The sequence below is a fragment of the Bos javanicus genome, chromosome 16 (genome assembly GCF_032452875.1).
Source record: "Bos javanicus breed banteng chromosome 16, ARS-OSU_banteng_1.0, whole genome shotgun sequence".
Taxonomy (NCBI): domain Eukaryota; kingdom Metazoa; phylum Chordata; class Mammalia; order Artiodactyla; family Bovidae; genus Bos; species Bos javanicus.
This window is the reverse complement of record NC_083883.1, coordinates 5439926-5459494: the sequence shown is the minus strand read 5'-3', so window position 1 is coordinate 5459494 and position 19569 is coordinate 5439926.

Below are 19569 nucleotides of genomic sequence, written 5' to 3'. Positions count from 1 at the left end.
TTGTCTGGCCACCATTTGGTTTTAGACCTGCTGCCATTTTGTTAGAACTTGATTTTCTTTCCCTGTGCCTTGAGACCAGAGCTCTCAGGAACATTTATCTAGACCATCTCTAACTCCTGAGACTGAGAGGAAAGGGGGAAAAGACTTTAAATTTCTCATTTATTTCAACTGTTTTTTTATAAACTAGTAAATTTTATACTGTAATATCTAATTCATGACTAAAATTAGAAAATGAAGCTAGATCTTGCACTGTGTCTGTCTAAATATGTCTTGGTATGTCTTTGTCTCTGGGTAATATTTTTGAGGTTAATTTGTAAATGAGCTCTATTTATTTGGCTTTAAAAAAGGTACATGCTTACAAATCAAATAATTCTAAATTAAACAGTAAGTTCCAGGTTCATGTGAACTGGGAAATATTCAGTATTAAATAGCTGATATTAATGGTTGTTTGTTGACCTATCTAATATAGACATGTCTTAGAGTAATTAACATTAAGTAGAATATTTTCATTGTACCTAGGTTTAATATAAGTTAAATATTATATCTGTTACAAGTTTATCAACAAGGAAATTACCTCGAATAGTTGGGTCATTTCCAAATAAAATAAGATTTTGAAACATTTACTACTAAACACTAATTTCCTTTTACAGAGAAACTAAAGAGATTCGGGACTATAAATGAATAATGTTTGGTGCCATCCTAAAATGTTCTAAGAAAACAAAGGTTTTAGAAATTATCACTGGTATTTATGCTCACCAATCTATAAAATGCTAATATAAAAGTTAGTTCTTGGTTGCTAAAGGAAAGTAGGAAGTGTGTTTTCAGTAAAAAAAAAAAAAAAAAAGAGAGAGAAAGAAAAAGGTATGAAAAAATACTAAAAAGAGGTATGCATGATCAGAATTTTCTAAAATTGGATTACAATTAGTTAGATAAATGGATTTTGTTAGAAATGACACAGCCATAACAAAACTGGTTAGAGACAACTAGGTCCAAGATGGCGGAGCTGACTTTCACTAGACCTTGAGCCTTGGTATTTAGGCCTATTGTGACATATCAACAAGCTAAATGATACACCCATCACCATTGATTCACTCTGGCCAAATGTTCTAAACTCTTTTAATTGATCTTTTCGATAAAACTTCCTAAATAGAATTCTTCTGAAGTTCTTTTGACCTCTAGCTAACTTTGGGGTGCTTCAGAGGGCCCCTGAAACATCCCAAAGAGAGATATTAAACTGTGTTTATTTGGTTGGCTAAATTACATGAAAAAGATTATCAAATGAGTAATAAATCCACTCATGTTATAATGTATGGTAAAATTACTAATACAGATATCCTAGAAATTATATGGAGTTCTTAACATTCCAATGGTTTTTCCAATAGTCATGTATGGATGTGAGAGTTGGACTGTGAAGAAAGCTGAGCACTGAAGAATTAATGCTTTTGAACTGTGGAGTTGGAGAAGACTCTTGGGAGTCCCTTGGACTGCAAGGAGATCCAACCAGTCCATTCTAAAGGAGATCTGTCCTGGGTGTTCATTGGAAGGATTGATGCTAAAGCTGAAACTCCAATACGTTGGCATCTCTTGTGAAGAGTTGACTCTTTGGAAAAGACTCTGATGCTGGGAGGGATTGGGGGCAGGAGGAAAAGGGGACGACAGAGGATGAGATGGCTGGATGGCATCACCAACTCGAAGGACGTGAGTTTGAGTGAACTCCGGGAGTTGGTGATGGACAGGGAGGCCTGGCGTGCTGCGATTCAGGGGGTCACAAAGAGTCAGACAGGACTGAGCGACTGCACTGAAGTGAACTGAACATTCTGATATGTCCTGGTATTCTAATGGAAAACCTGATGACTTCACAAAAGTTGACAAAAGGACTGAATGAACCAGCAAATATGCTTAAAACTTTTATGGTTTCTATCTGAAAAATTACGGGTTTGAATCTTAGGTTTTCAGGGAGTAGGGAAAACCTTCCTCTCAAACTAATTATGACAATACTTTGGTAAAATTAAACATTATAAACAAAACAATTATATTTTCTCTCTATCTGACTCCTCCAAAAATTGGAAATTCTTAGGTTTCCAGTAAGTTTATCAAATGAGTTAGGAAGGTTATCTCATGGGTACAAAAATCTCAAGAAATTTTTGAGACCTTACAAAGGGAAGAATTCACCTAGATTTATTAGGCAAAATCTGTGATAAGCCTTTGGTGTGAGTTTCCCAGCCCTGTTTTATTTTTAAAAGTTCAGTCTGAGACTCTATAAATGTTTCAGCATAAAACCCGAGACTGCGAGCTACGTGGCAGAGCAGTTCTCCTGGGTTCCCTTACCCTACTGCTCTCCACCCGGGTGCCCTTTTCCAATGAAATCTCTTGCTTTGTCAGCACATGTGTCTCCTTGGACAATTCATTTCCGAGTGTTAGACAAGAGCCCAGTTTCGGGCCCTGGAAGGGGTCCACCTTCCTGCAACATGTTTACTGGCTCAAAAGGCTTCCCTGGTAGCTCAGATGGGTAAAGAGTCTGCCTGCAATACAGGAGACCCAGGTTTGAACCCTGGGTCAGGAAGATTCCCCTAGAAAATGAACTGGCAACCCCCTCAGTATTCTTGTCTGGGAAACCCCATGGACAGAGGAGCCTGGCAGGCTACAGTCCACGGGGTCACAAAGAGTCAGACACGACTGAGCGACTAACACTTAACACTGGCTCAACATCCACCAAGAAGGGAACCTGGTTTTCAGGTAACAGAGACAGAACACACAGATGAACAGTGCCCAGAAAGAGGAGGGCAGAGGGGCATAGTACAGACAAGCGTGTCACTGCTGTCAGAGGAAGCTGACAGGAAGCAGAGGACACTGAGCTCCATTTTTGAAGGATGAAGAACGTAACGTGAAAAGCAAGGGGAAAAGAAGTCTTTAACGGGTTTGAATTTAGAAGGGAGGAAGGAAAAGTTGTAAGAACTCCTTGTCCTGAAGAGAAACTGTGAGTCCAGTTAGCCACCTCAACCCCAGTCATGCCCAGACAGGAAGTCCTGTGCAAGTGCATCCCGTCAACCTGACACAGGGTTTTCTCTGGCCTGGAGCTGGGCCACTCTCCTCCTCCTATTTCACCACATTCACAGCCACAGACTGAAACCAGAGGCTCTGGAAGGCCTCCCACCTCTGGAAGGGTCCAGGCAGGAAGGTAACCATGAACCAATGTTTAGCTCAGGAGACAAAAGGCCCTTTGATGGGACCCTGGCCTTGTGGCAGACTTTTTCCTCTCTGCAAATAAACTTGGATTCCATGCAGGGAAAGCAGGAGTGGTAAGCACTGGTTATTGAGGAGCCCCTTGTCCTTGAAGATGGGTGCGACTATAGCATGGGGTGCAGTTTGAACCCTGGCCTAGCTATCAAGTTTCCACTGATGCCCTTGATAAGGTCCTTCTCACACCCAGGAATTTTGTACTGGCTCTGACAGAGATGGGGCTGGGGCCAGGGAAACATGTGGTGAGAACAGGACATGCAACAATACAGGGGTCCCAAAGCACAGTCTCTAGTTTAGGAGCTACCCTCAGGTTAGAGACCCTGAACTTGCATTTCTAGAGGCCTCTCTCCTACTGTGAAGTGCTAGTTCCTTGGTCAACCTCAGTTATAGCAGCTTTCCAAGGCAAAATGTAGCAAAGAATACTAAGCAGTTGCATGGATCTACAGGGAAAGGTACTGAGCGAGGGAAGTTGGCTTGAGAAGTGAGGCCCAGTGTGTTGGGGGAGGTGAGGAGCCAACCACCCAGGGGGCTGGTAGAGGAGGATATGGTAATGAGGGAAGCAGAGAAGGGGCTCCTGGGCCAGCCCTTGGAGGTGGTGCCTATTAGACCTGCCCCTCTATTCTGTAATCACCCTCCCTGACATGCTTCTTAATCCTTCCACAAGTTTCAGAATCATCCTCCCTTCCTCTCATAACTTCCTCATCCCCTTGGGAAGTTTTTCTTGCGATAAATAGAAGACCCTTTTCTGAACTGTGTCAATTTATTATAAGAAGCGCGTTGTGGAAGAAGACCATTTACACCCTTTTACCTTAGGAAAGGAAAGTGGAATGTTTTATAAGGTTTCAGCAGGAGGGGTCAGCTGAAGATCAGCTAGTTTCAGGAATAGTTGATCAAGAATAGTTTTCAAAGGAAGGAGAAACTGTGCTTCCAGATTAGTACCTACTGTTTGGGCCTTTTGGATTTCTTCAAGAGAACTGAAGAGGAGGGACTTCCTTGTGGTCCAGTGGTTAAGAATCCACCTGCCAGTGCTGGAGACGCAGGAGACTCAGGCTCAATCCCTAGGTGGGGAAGATCCCCCGGAGGAGGAAATGGTAATGTTGTAGGAAGGGGGATCCCTTCCAGGGCCCGAAACTGGGCTCTTGTCTAACACTCGGAAATGAATTGTCCTAGGAGACACATGTGCTGGCAAAGCAAGAGATTTTATTGGGAAAGGGCACCCGGGTGGAGAGCAGTAGGGTAAGGGAACCCAGGAGAACAGGATTAGTTTCCCAGTGGTCTTTGGCCAATCATTCTAATTCAGAGTCTTTCCTGGTGGCTCACACATAGCTCAGCCAAGATGGATGCTAGCAAGAGGGATTCTGAGAAGTGGACGAACACGCAGTGTCTCCTTTAGACCTTTCCAGAACTCTTCCAGTTGGTGGTGGCTTTTTAGTTCTGTATTCCTTATCAGGATTTCCTGTCATAAAACAACTCATGCAAATGGTTACTATGATGCCTGGCCAGGGTGGGCGGTTTCCTAACAGTAACCCACTCCAGTATTCTTGCCTAGAGAATCCCCTGGACAGAGGAGTCTGGCAGGCTAGATTGCTTGCATATCCAAACTTGTGACTAGAGGGTTGGAACTGGGAGGGTAACAGGTAGGAAGGCCAGAGACCCCCAAGCAGTAGGAGGAAATAAACTGCAAATGGCAGACTTTTCTTCTTTTTCCCCTTCTCTGTTGATGAAACCGGTTCTGCCTAAGACTAACCTTTTTTTCTTTTCTCAGCCCTTGGGCTGATAATAGCTCAACAAACCAGTATTCAAGTCAACTATTTTATGGCCAGGGAGGGGGAGGGGATGGCGTGGGGAGGGAGGAGTGACACACCTTGTGCTGTCCTATCTCAAAAATGCAAACTGTTGGAGAAGAGTCTGGTGAAACTCCCTCAGCCTCGAGGTATCACTCTTATCGATTAGCAGCTCACTAACAAACATAAAACACCTTACTAAAAACTAGCAAGCAGGCACTCTTTCTGTCTGCTTCTGATGTCTACATCAGCAGCTTTCCCTATCTCTATTATACTTTAATAAAACTTTGCTACGCAAAAAGCTCCAAGTAGTCAAGCCTCGTCTCTGACCCCGGATGGAAATCCTCTCCTCCAGAGGTCATGAATCCCGGTGTAACACATGGTTTGCAACAACCTTTCAGAACTTTCAGTCTCACCCACCACCTTCCCACCCCCAGCCTCTGGAGAGGGAAGAGGAGATGGACATTGAGTTTAAACACCAAATGAATTAATCAAGCAGGGCTATGCAATGAAATCTCCATAAAAGCCCCAAAAAGGATGGAGTTTGGAGAACTTCCATATTGGTGAACTCATGGAAATTAGTGGGAAGTGTTGGCCTAGAGGGGACATGGAAGCTTGTGCCCTTTCCTCATGCATTACCATGTGCATCTCTTCCATCTGGCTGTTCCTGCATTATATCCTTTTATAATAATCAGGAATCTAATAAGTAAAATGTTTCTCTGAGTTCTGTGAGCTGGTCTAGTAAATTAATCAGAACCCAAGAAAGTGGTTGCTGGAATGTCAAGGAAGGGGTCACTGGAAGCTCCAATTTTATAGACAGTAGGTAAGAAAAACCTGGACTTGTGACTGGCATCTGAAGTGGCATGGCAGTCTTGTAGGACTGAGCCTTTAACTTCTGAAATCTGATGCTATCTCCAGATTGTTGTTGTTCAGATGCTAAGTTGTGTCTGATTCTCCGAGACTTCATGAACTGCAGCACACCAGGCTTCTCTATACTCCACTATCTCCTGGAGTTTGCTCAAATTTATGTTCATTGAGTCAGTGATGCTACCTAACCATCTCATCCTCTGCTGCCCCCTTCTACATTTGCCTTCAAACTTTCCCATCATCAGGGTCTTTTCCAATGAGTCAGCTGTTTGCATCAGATGGCCAAAATATGAGTTTCAGCTGCAGGTAGACAGTTTCAAAACTGAAGTGATTGTAGGTAACTCAGCTGGTGTCCAAGATTGCTTGGTGGTGTATGGACTCCTGCCCCCAAGTTACTGAACTCAGGTTTGACTGCTCACTACTCAAAAGCACATACTTTTGAGAAACAAGTCCTAGTAGAAATGAAAAGTTTGCTGGTATGAATGGAAAGAGGCTGGCAACTGGGGAGAAGATGGACTTGTGTCCAAAACCCAACTCTGAAGTTTCTGTTCAACCATGAATGTTTTTAAAAGGAGAATCATTTGGGAGGGGGTCAGAGTCTTCATTATCTTCCACTGTGTAAAGACTGTCTTAAGATTAGTTGGTGGTGAGGTAACAGAGTGCCATTCTAGGAATCTTGTGCTCAGCCTGACTGCCCTCCAGCTGAATGGGAGTCTTAGAACTTACAGAAGAACTCAAAGATATTGTTAGGATATTCCTTGAGGCGAAACCAGGAATGTGCCCCATTGCTGTACTATTGCTTCTTCATAGCTCCTCCTTTTTTTTTTTTTTTTTTTTGCAATCCCTTCCTTCTATTTTGCAACAACACAAGAGAAGACTCTGCATGTGGACATCACCAGAAGGACAATACCAAAATCAGTTTGATTATATTATTTGCAGCCAAAGATGGAGAAGCTCTATACAGTCAACAAAAACAAGACTGGGAGCTGACTGTGGTTCAGATCATGAGCTCCATTTTGCCAAATTCAGAATTAAATTGAAGAAAGTAGGGAAAACCACTAGACCATTCAGGTATGACCTAAATCAAATCCCTTATGACTATACAGTGGAAGTGACAAATAGATTCAAGGGATTAGATCTGATAGACAGAGTACCTGAAGAACTATGGATGGAGGTTCATGACATTTTACAGAGGCATTGATCAGGACCTTCCCCAAGAAAAAAAAAGGCAAAATGGTTGTCTGAGGAGGCCTTACAAACAGCTATAAACAGAAGAGAAGCAAAAGGCAAAGGAGAAAAGGAAAGATATACCCATCTGAATGCAGAGTTCCAAAGAATAGCAAGGAGAGATAAGAAAGCCTTCCTCAGTGATCGGTGCAAAGAAATAGAGGAAAACAATAGAATGGGGAAAACTAGAGATCTCTTCTAGAAAATTAGAGATACCAAGGCAACTTTTCATGCAAAGATGGGCACAATAAAGTACAGAAATGGTATGGACCTAACAGAAGCAGAAGACATTAAGAAGAGGTGGCAAGAATACACAGAAGAACTATACAAAAAAGATTTTGCGACCCAGATAATCACAATGGTGTGATCACTCACCTAGAGCCAGACATCCTGGAATATGAAGTCAAATGGGCCTTAGGAAGCATCACTACACACAAAGCTAGTGGAGGTGATGGAATTCCAGTTGAGCTATATCAAATCCTAAAAGATGATGCTGTGAAAGTGCTGCACTCAATATGCCAGCAAATTTGGAAAACTCAGCAATGGCCACAGGACTGGAAAAGGTCAGTTTTCATTCCAATCCCAAAGAAAGGCAATGCTCAAGAATGCTCAAACTACCGTACAATTGCTCTCATCTCACATGCTAGCAAAATAATACTCAAAATTCTCCAAGCCAGCTTCAATAAGACATGAACTGTGAGCTTCCAGATGTTCAAGCTGGACTTAGAAAAGGCAGAGGAACCAGAGATCAAATTGCCAACATCAGTTGGATCATCAAAAAAGCAAGAGAGTTCCAGAAAAACATCTTATTCTGCTTTATTGACTACTCCAAAGCCTTTGACTGTGTGGATCACAACAAACTGGAAAATTCTGAAAGAGATGGGAATACCAGACCACCTTCCCTGCCTCCTGAGAAATCTGTATGCAGGTCAGGAAGTAACAGTTAGAACTGGACATGGAACAACAGACTGGTTCCAAATTGGGAAAGGAGTACATCAATGCTCTATATTATCACCCTGCTTATTTAACTTATATGCAGACTACATCATGTGAAATGCTGAGCTGGCTGAAGCACAAGCTGGAATCAAGATTGCCAGGAGAAATATCAATAACCTCAGATATTCAGATGACACCACCTTTATGGCAGAAAGTGAAGAAGAACTAAAGAGCCTCTTGATGAAAGTGAAACAGGATAGTGAAAAAGCTGGCTTAAAACTCAACATTCAGAAAACTTAAGATCATGGCATCTAGTCCTATCACTTCATGGTAAATAGATGGGGAAACAGTAGAAACAGTAACAGACTTTTGGGGGGGCTCCAAAATCACCATAAATGGTGACTGCAGCCATGAAATTTAAAAATGCTTGCTCCTTGGAAGAAAAGTTATGACCAACCTAGACAGCTTATTAAAAAGCAGAGACACTACTTTGCCAACAAAGGTCTGTCTAATCAAAGCTATTGGTTTTCCAGTATTCAAGTATGGATGTGAGAGTGGACTATAAAGAAAGCTGAGCACTGAAGAATTGATGCTTTTGAACTGTGGTATTGAAGAAGACTCTTAAGAGTTCCTTGAACTGCAAGGAGATCCAACCAGTCCATCCTAAAGGAAATCAGTCCTGAATATTCTTTGGAAGGACTGATGCTGAAGCTGAAACTCCAATACTTTGGCCACCTGATGCGAAGAACTGACTCATTGGAAAAGACCCTGTTGCTGGGAAAGATTGAAGGTGGGAGGAGAAGGGGATGACAGAGGATGAGATGGTTGGATGGCATCACTGACTCGATGGACATGAGTTTCATTAAGCTCCGGGAGTTGGTTATGGACAGGGAGACTTGGCGTGCTGCAGTCCATGGGGTCACAAAGAATAGGACATGACTGAGCAACTGAACTGAATAAAACTTACTTCCCTGGTAAGCAACTATTCGATTCTGCCCTTTGAAACTCAGGGAGGTCAAGGAGGCTGAATGAGCCCTCTTTCTTACAAACAATGGAACAGGGATATAGAAAGGGTTTGTACGTGGGAGGGCCCCACAGGGTTATCCATACCCATCAGTCACACACACATTGGAACTGGGTTCAGAAAAACAGGGTTAAAAATAATGTGTGTTTGGACAAAATCATATTTTCTGCCATTTCAATAAACAAAAGAATAATAAACAATAAACAAAGGCCCACCATCAAGCCATCCATCACTTTAGCCACTCCAAAGTGCAACCAGAGGGGAATTTAGAACAGAGATAAAACAGGATAGGGCCCTGGCCGTATTCCTTTGATGAACATCAAAGAGCCCAGACTTTTGCATTGTAGAAAAGTACTAAAATCATTAACTTGAGATGTCTGTTTTTTTGTGGTTAGCAGTGGTTTTTTGATGTTCAACTACATGTTTTTTGTTTCTTTTTATTTTCTTCTTTTTGCATGCTTTATTGAAAAACTCCTATGTATCCTGACCCTTCTTTTAACTCTTCGTAACGATTCCTTAGAGCTATCCGAGAGGCTGATTCCCAGGCTATCATCGTCAATAAGGTCCCTGAAGAAATCATAGCTCTTGACTTTTAGGTTGTCCTTTTTTTTTTCCCCAGTCAACATATGTGCAAGAAGGGTTGAGGGGAATAACTGCTGGGACAAGGACACGAGAGGGCAACCGTGGAAAACTCTCAGCCCTCTAGAAGTAAAGTAGTATATGAGCAAATTCATGTGACCCACCTCCATCCCTTTAGTATCAGCACCAGCCCCTTCCCTTTGGCTCCAGCCCTGCCTGTGCCCTGCCTCCCCACAAACGGAAGGACCTGACACCTGGGGCTGGGCCTTAGAAGAGGGGCTGTGAGACCAGGGCTCTAGGGAGGCAGGAAGAAAGGAGAAGAACCTGTTGAACTAGGAGGAAGCATTCTAGTCATTCTCTCCCCAGACTGAAAAGGAAAGCGAGTGAGAGAGCAAGTGAGGTGAACTGGGGAGGGGATGAGGAGGGGCTGCGAAAGTTTGGACGTTCTCCCCTTCTGAGTCAGAAGCCGGTGGGTGCTGCGTTGTTTCCTTGCTTCCAGCAGGATCTGAAGAAGGCAAACTGTGGACTGCTCCCATCTTGCAAGGCTGTGTGTATAACGAGGAGCAAGGTTCGGTGCCCAGAGGAGGATGGAATTTGATGGGCAACAGACAGATTGACTTGGGGCCTCTGCATAGCCATGCCATCCCAGATGCAAGATGGGAGAGGCTGGCCTGGCCTGCACCAATGCATTCTTCTGTGAAACGTAAATTTGCAAGGCATTGTGTTGGCCAGTGCCTAGGTTCCCTCATCCACACATAATAAAATGCATCACGTTTTCAAGTTAACCAACAATGAAAATTGGTGAGTATCTTTTCCTTTTTCTTCTTTCTACAATGCAATCAGATAGGCTATTCCTGTCATTTATAACATAAATGTGTCACAGAAAGTGAATTCATCGGAGAAGGGAGAGGGACTGGGGAAAATGTGAAAGGGACCTCTTAATCTGTCTCAAGATTTCAGTTCAGTTCAGTCCAATGTTGCTCAGTCGTGTCTGATTCTTTTAATTCAGTTTACTAACAGCACAATGGATTAATCTGACTCCCTCTTTTGATGCACAGTGAAGAGGAAAAGTAAAAGAAGGATTGGAACAAGACTCCAGGACAGAGTTTTAAATAAAGTGATGCTTAATAAATACACAATAAATTGATTGGTCAAGGAGAAACAGTTAATGACAGACACCCAATTCAGGACAACAGTTCAACAAGAGTCCTGGGTGAGGAAATGCCCCCTTCAGGCCTTGGGTTAACCTGCCCATCACCTCCTGACCTCTGACAACAACACCTGTCTTTCTCACCAGTCCAGCATTTCTCAGTAATACAAAAATGCCCATAGTGACAATTTCATTTGTATCTAAAACATAGAAGATCAGGAAGTTGAGATTTTTAATTTTATTTTACAGATGAGGAAGCTGAAGCTGAAACAGATTAAGTGACCAGTCCACCGTCCCAAAGGGATGCTTCCAGGACCAGAACCCAGGTGTCCTGACTCCCAGGCCAGGCTGACTTCTTGGCTCTAACTGCGTCTCCTGAGACTTTGCTTTGGGTTCAGCTGCCATTTGGATTCAGCCACGCGGGACGCTTCTCCCCAGACTGACCTTGTGCTGCTCCTGACCTCTCTGCTAGACTTGTTAAGAGTATGCCTGCCACAGTGCTTTTAGAGCTAGGTCCCAGAGATAAGCACACTCATTTTTGCTCAGGAAAATCCCCAAAGCCACCACCCTATTGAAACCAAGCAAGACCCTGTGGGGTTCCCAGGCACAGAAACTTTTTTGTGTTCCCCATTTCTTATGTGTAAGGAATGGGCTCCAGGACCTTGCCTGAGTTCCACAGGGCAGATTCAACAGGTGCTAATCAGGAAAGGGAGGAGAGGCAAGACAGGGAAGAACAGGTCAAGAAACAATAGCACAGCCTTGGGGCAAGGCCTCTTTCTGCCTCAAGGGATACACATCCCTGTGTAGAATTAAACCCCCAACAGAAGGAAGATGAACTATTTGATGAAGCATTCTTCATTCCAGAGAGAAGGTCATAGTTCTATAACCTTCAGAACCACAAAAGTTCCTCAAGAGACAACCTGAGACCAGATTAAAAGAATGCAGGCCCTGCACACACCCTGATCCTTATCAACTATCCTGCTCCAGAACCACTGCTATAAAACTCCTCACCAAATCCATCCCCAGGTTGGAGCACAGCTTTTTTGGTGGTGGGAGCCCACTATGTCCCCCTTAGCCTGGCAAAGCAATGAAGCTATTCTTTTCTACTTCACCCAAAACTCTGTCTCCAAGATTCAATTAGGCACCAGGGCAGAGAAGTCGAGTTTTCGGCATCGTTATGACCTCCTAACTGGACTCGCTGTCAGAGACACTTTGTGATGTTCCTATCTGGCTCAGTAATCCTGGGAAAATCACTTCACCTCTTTCAACTCCAGCATCTTTACCTGTAAAATATGGATGATAATACAATCCATTCAATGTTGTTGACAAGATTAAATGAGATAGCTGTTTTGAAGGGCCTACTAGGTGCTCAGCAAGGGTGATCTGCCCATCCTTCCTCCTCCCTCTTGCTTTTTCTTCTTTGCTATGGTTCATCTTGCATGTCACTCCCAGACTGATTTTTCTGAAACTGCACTCACTTCAGGCTATTCCCTGGATCACAAGTCTCAACTGACTTCCCACTGCCAAGTCCAGTCACCTCTCCATGTACCATGCAGGACCCTGGGCCACCAGCCACCCACTCCACTCTTCTCCCATGCTTCATCTCCCACTGCTCAGGAACACACTCAGTCTGGTTGCACAGTTCCCACTGACACTGACTAGTTCCTCTTTTCCTTTGCTTCTGCTAGTTCAACCCCCTGGAATGCCCCTCCCTGCCTCTCTAGCCCTGGAGGCATCCCTCCCTGCTATGTGAATCTCTCCCTTCTCTAATTTCCAACTTCATTTCCTGTCTGTCTGTGTTGCTTCGGCACCAATCATAGAGTTACATCAGTCTTCAGGTTGTTTCCCCTGCCTATATCTTTCCTTATCAACTTTACTGTCCCTCCAGGGCAGTCCAAGGTCTTTACCACTTTGAGTTCCTACTAAGCGGGTAGAGTTAAGTGGGTACACCAAATGAATCCACATCTCCAGTCCTGGGTCCAAATTCCAGGCAGAGTATTTCCTTGCTGTCTCTTTTTCTCAGCTGTAAAATGAATAATTTGACTTCTTTGGTAGAGCATTGCTTTTTTCAAATGTGCTTTGCCATCAAATAAATATTCACTGCATACCTGCTATATGTGACCTGTGCTTTTTGACATATTGAGCTTATCTAATACTCATCATCTCAACGTAGTAACCTCAGCTCTGGAACCCCAAATTCTAGCATGAAGTTCATGGAGATGAAATTAAAAGACTGCATCTGAAGTTGCATCATGCCTGACAAGTAGTAGATGCTCAGTACATCTTTTCTGAACCTGACTATTAGGTCCTCAATTAATTGGACACAGTTAACTCCCTCATGCAGTACTAAAACAAGCAGATTCCCTGTCCTCATGAAGCATCCCAGCAAAGGGTGAAATACACATGAAACAAATAATGACAGTTATCAAACAGAGTATGTTGAGAACATATAATGGGACCTAGGGGCTTCCCTGGTGGCTCAGATGCCAAACAATCTGCCTGCAGTGCAAAAGACCTGGGTTCAATCAATGAGTCGGGAAGATCCCCTGGAGAAGGAAATGGCAACCAACTCCAGTATTCTTGCCTGGAGAATTCCATGAACAGAGGAGCCTGACAGGCTACAGTCAATGGGGTCACAAAGAGTCATACATGACTGAGTGAATAACACTTTCAATGGGACCTAGCATGGCTACAGTATTGGGTCAGACTTCTCTGAAGAAGATTCTGAGTGCACATCTGGAAGATAGGAATCATGTAAGTGGGAAGACAGGGGAGAAAAGATTTAGAGGTGGGGAAGATGGATATTCCAGACAGTGGCAAGAACAAGTGCAAAGGTCTTAAAGCAGGAAATCATAGAATCTTTTCCAGGAAATTGAGCATAGCTTGGTGAAGACAGTGGAGCAAGGTGAAGCTAAAGGCAGGCTCCTACAGAGTGTGCAGAGTCTGGCTGACCATGCTGAAAAATTTGCATGTGGTGCCCCATGGGACCACTGGGAGTCCCAGGCCACAAGAGTGACATGATCAGGTCTGTGTTTTTGGAAGATCACTCCAGATATATGTGAAGAATAGATGAAAGGTCGAGGGTGGATTCAGGAAAGTGGAACTGAGTTAAAGAAGCACTGGTGCCTGAAACACTCCCAGTAAAGATGCTAAGTGTCTGTGGCCTGGAAGCTGGCCACAGCGGTTGGTGCTCAGAGAGCAGCAGCAGCTTCCAGGCCCAAGAACCATCTCCTTCCTGAAGTACATTTGCCCCACCTCTATCTCTTGTTCATGCTCTTCCCTCTCAGTGAGACAGCCTGATTTTGGGTGGGGATGGAAAAAAAAAAAAAAGAACTGCAAACACCACCCCATTAAGCATGGGCTAAGCCACAGACTAGTTTGAACCTGTTGGTTCAGAGCTAGCTACAAGGCAGAGACCTACCTGGCCTGATTCAGAGTGGCCTCTCCACATTCTTGTGCCCACAGTCACCTACAGGAGGCCAAGGTCCGCCCCTTCCTACCCAGACAGCTGGCAGTGGCCCAACCACCACTTACATCCCCTGCGCCCAGGCATTGCTGCATTCTCTTGTTTGGAGTTGGGTGGCTTCTGGAGGTGGGATTAATAGGTAGGCTCTGGGTTGGAGATGTGGAAATAAGAGCCCATTCCTGATCCTGGCAGTTCTTCCCACTAAGACCTGATGGCCTAAACTTTGGGTGTATCCACAGCTCAGACAGCCCAGGCTCAGGTGGAGCCCCCAACACTCATGATTCCATGTTAGTCTCCTCTGTTGTGAGCAATTGAAATGAACATTGATTAGGGTTAGGGGACTTTGGTTTTAGGACTCTGCTCAGTCAACAATATACGCAGGTAACACAACTTCTCTTGGCTTTGACTTTTTCAACTATAAAATAAGGGAACAATGCTTGTGTTATGTATATCAAACAGCAAGAAAGAAGACCTATGTGAAGGTATTTATAAAAGTTAAAAATATAGTACCAATGTAAAAGATGTTAATAATGATATCCATGAACAACAAAGGCAATTATAATACCTGTATGTCCATAGAAAAGAGGAGAGTGAAAAAGCTGGCTTAAAACTCAACATTCAAAAAATTAAGATCATGGCATTGGTCCCATCACTTCATCACAAATAGATGGGGAAACAATGGAAACAGTGACAGACTCTATTTTCTTGGGCTCCAAAATCACAGCAGATAGTGACTGCAGCCATGAAATTAAAAGACACTTGCTCCTTGGAAGTAAAGCTATGACCAATCTAGACAGCATATTAAAAAGCAGAGACATTACTTTGCCAATAAAGGTCTGTCTAATCAAAGCTATGGTTTTTCCAGTGGTCATGTATGGATGTGAGAGTTGGACTATAAAGAAAGCTGAGCAATGAAGAATTGATGCTTTTGAACTGTGGTGTTGGAGAAGACTCTTGAGAGTCCCTTGGACTGCAAGGAGATCCAACCAGTCCATCCTAAAGGAAGTCAGTCCTGGGTGTTCATTGGAAGGACTGATTTTGAAGCTGAAACTCCAATACTTTGGCCACCTGATACAAAGAGTTGATTCATTGGAAAATATCCTGATGCTGGGAAAGATTGAGGGCAAGAGGAGAAGGGAATGACAGAGGATGAGATGATTGGGTGACATCACCGACTCAAAGGACATGAGTGAGCAAATTCTGGAAGATGATGAAGGACAGGGAAGCCTGGTGTGCTGCAGTTCATGGGGTCGCAAAGAGTCAGACACAACTGAGCGACTGAACAACAACAGATGTCCATGGGAACTCTGTGTGGCTGTCCAGGCACTAAGAATCCTTGAACTTGAGCTCTGGAAGTAGTACTCTAGCAACAAGGCTGAGGCTTCCCACACCCAATTTGCCCTCCTGGCCCTCCCCTCAACAGAGTCAAGGCTGGGACAGAAGTTTAGTCCCTCGTGGTTGTGCTGCACTAGGTTAGAGAAGTTTTGACACAGCCCTGCACACGGCAGCCAGAGCACTGCTGTCTCCACTGGGACTCTTATCCTGAAGCCCCATCTGACTAATGCAGGTACTTCATAAGGAATGAGGTACAGATAATTATCAGTTCAGGCATGGCAGTTGCAACTGCCCTAGGCAAGATTGAAACTGATGCCTAAAATTGAGATGATTCCTGGAAGGATTCAAGTGCCTAGAGACAAGGCAAAAAAAGAGTTCTAAGGCCAACCAGAGGACAAAATATAAAGTTTCTACACATGGCTTCCAAGTCCCAACCTTGCTGCCCCCCAAGGATGCCCTTCTTTCTCAAGGTTTTCATGAGGTTTCCAAGTCTGACCCCTCTCAGGGCTCTGACACTGTGAATAAGCTCATGAGTTTAAGCCAAAGGAATGACTCTTCAAGAACACACCCACCTACAGAGAAGCCTAATCAGCCAAGACCACCAGACACAAACCTGACTCGGGGCAGTGAGGGAGGGCATTCCAGAGAAGCTATAGTAAGGGAATGAACCTCAATAATAGGGAAGACAGGAAGCATGGTTTACAAGGATTTGGTTCCTGCTGAAGAATTTTGAAGAGAGTCTCACGGTTCTGACTTGATTGTTGTTTCTGATGCAAGATTAGGATACATGGAAATTAACTAGGGATTGAATGTTGTCATGAGCCGAGGAGTGTTCAGCAATTGAGTATTCCTTATAACAGATGGATAGAGCAATGTTGAGTTGAGAGAATCATCTGGAAGAAAGAGCTGGTCACTCAAGGAGGAGTCTTTATGACATTTTACACCTGCTGAATGACTTAGGGAGAAACAACACTTTCTATATTGCAGCTGGTTTTATCTGTGTCTGTCCTCCCAACCTGATTAAGGGCAGAGCTGCTTATTTGTTTTTCATAATGAGATGATTTTGATGATTTGACCTTCAGGTTGGATGCCTATCTATCTATCCATCCATCCATATATGTCACATGATGATTGGGGACATAGCTACTGGAATCAGACTGCTTGTATCCATATCCCAGTTCTACTACTTGCTTATCCCTGAGATCTTTAGCAAGCTATGTTGCCAAAGATAACTCTGTCTCTCAATTTCCTCTTCTGTAAAGTAGGAACAAAATCAGAGCAGTTGCCTCGTAGGATTATCAAAATAATACATGTGAAGTTCTTAGACCAGTGTCTGGCCCTGAATTAGTGTTCAACAAGCTTTAGTTCTTTTTCTTATTATTATTATTTTTATTTTAAAAGTAACCTAACTTCTGATTAAAGATGGCAGATCGACTATACATGTTTTCTCTTCACCCTTCAAAGAACTCTCTATATAATAATTAAAATGTATAACTGAGAGCAATGGAAAGACTAATAGATTATTAGCATATGGAAAGAAGAAAGTGAAGTCGCTCAGTCGTATCCGACTCTTTGCAACCCCATGGACTGTAGTCTACCAGGCTCCTCCATCCATGGGATTTTCCAGGCAAGAGTACTGGAGTGGGTTGCCATTTCCTTCTCCAGGAGATCCTCCCGATCCAGGGATTGAACCCAGGTCTTTCGCATTGTAGGCAGACACTTTACTGTCTGAGCCACCAGGGAAGTCGATGAGATGATTAGCATGTGGAAGAAATCAACAAATACTCAGAAGACATGAGTAGGTGAAGGAGTGACCACTGTTGATGCTAAGAACAGGAACCCAGAACGCAGAGGAGAGAGTGCCTGGCATGCTGCATGCTAAGTTGCTTCAGTCATGTATGACTCATTGTGATCCCATGGACTGTAGCCCACCAGGCTCCTCTGTCCATGGGATTCTCCAGGCAAGAATACTGGAGTGGGTTGCCATTCCCTTCTCCAGGGTATCTTCCCAACCCAGGGATCAAACTTGTGGTTCTTACATCTCCTGCTTTAGCATGTAGGTTCTTTACCACTAGCACCACCTGGGAAGCCCTTGGAGTGCCTGGGGAAGATCAGAGAGTAAGGGTGTAACTGGAAAGGGTCAATTTTGACTCCATACTGGATCTGTTTCTGCAACTTCAACTCTTACTTTGCCACTTTTGTTATTATCAGTTCAGTTCAGTTGCTCAGTCATGTTCGACTCTTTCCGACCCCATGAATCACAGCACGCCAGGCCCCCTGTCCATCACCAACTCCTGGAGTTCACTCAAACTCACATCCATCGAGTTGGTGATGCCATCCAGCCATCTCATCCTCTGTTGTCCCCTTCTCCTCCTGCCCCCAATCCCTCCCAGCATCACAGTCTTTTCCAATGAGTCAACTCTTCGCATGAGGTGGCCAAAGTACTGGAGTTTCAGCTTTAGCATCATTCTCTCCAAAGAAATCCCAGGGCTGATCTCCTTCAGAATGGACTGGTTGGATCTCCTTGCAGTCCAAGGGACTCTCAAGAGTCTTCTCCAACACCACAGTTCAAAGGCATCAATTCTTCAGCGCTCAGCCTTCTTCACAGTCCAACTCTTACATCCATACATGACCACAGGAAAAACCATAGCCTTGACTAGACGGACCTTTGTTGGCAAAGTAATGTCTCTGCTTTTGAATATGCTATCTAGGTTGGTCATAACTTTCCTTCCAAGGAGTAAGCGTCTTTTAATTTCATGGCTGCAGTCACCATCTGCAGTGATTTTGGAGCCCCCCAAAATAAAGTCTGACACTGTTTCCACTGTTTCCCCATCTATTTCCCATGAAGCGATGGGACTGGATGCCATGATCTTCGTTTTCTGAATGTTGAGCTTTAAGCCAACTTTTTCACTCTCCACTTTCACTTTCATCAAGAGGCTTTTTAGTTCCTCTTCATTTTCTGCCATAAGGGTGGTGTCATCTGCATATCTGAGGTTATTGATATTCCTGCCGGCAATCTTGATTCCAGCTTGTGTTTCTTCCAGTCCAGTGTTTCTCATGATGTACTCTGCATATAAGTTAAATAAGCAGGGTGACAATATACAGCCTTGACATACTCCTTTTCCTATCTGGAACCAGTCTGTTGTTCTATGTCCAGTTCTAACTGTTGCTTCCTGACCTGTATACAGATTTCTCAAGAGGCAGGTCAGGTGGTCTGGTATTCCCTTCTCTTTCAGAATTTTCCACAGTTTATTGTGATTCACACAGTCAAATGCTTTGGCATAGTCAATAAAGCAGAAATAGATGTTTTTTCTGGAACTCTCTTGCTTTTTCCATGATCCAGTGGATATTGGCAATTTGATCTCTGGTTCCTCTGCCTTTTCCAAAATCAGCTTGTTATTATAGGTATACATAATTGTCTGCCTCAGGGAGCCCTGCCCACTACCCAGCCCCCGCATGATCCTTGGGCTAGGGTGCCTTTGTTTGGCTCACAGGGAGATAGCCTGACTCTGTGAAGGACTGTGACATTCTTGAGTTATTTGTGTGGGAAATGGCACCCCTCATCTGCTGCTTATTGGCATGGCTCAGAAATTCACATTTTGGGGGCCAGGGCCAGAATCACAGATATCTTTGTTTATTGATATGACAGGAGATATTCCATTTCACACCACCTGTGAAATAACTGTAGGGAAGTGAAACTAGCACATCCCCCTGCCTGAGGTTTGCCATTCTAAGCAATATTTGCAAGAATTGAATAATTTTTTACTTTGTTTCCTCACCTCCCCCATCTCTGATCCATAAAAGAAACTAATGTCCAGGCTCTGACAAGATGGTTATTTTGAGACATTAGTCTGCCATCTTTCCAGTCAGCCAGCTCTCTGAATAAAGTCATACCCCTTGCCTCAACACCTTGTCTCTTGGATTTTCTGGCCTATTGTGCAGTGAGCAGAGCAAGCTTGGA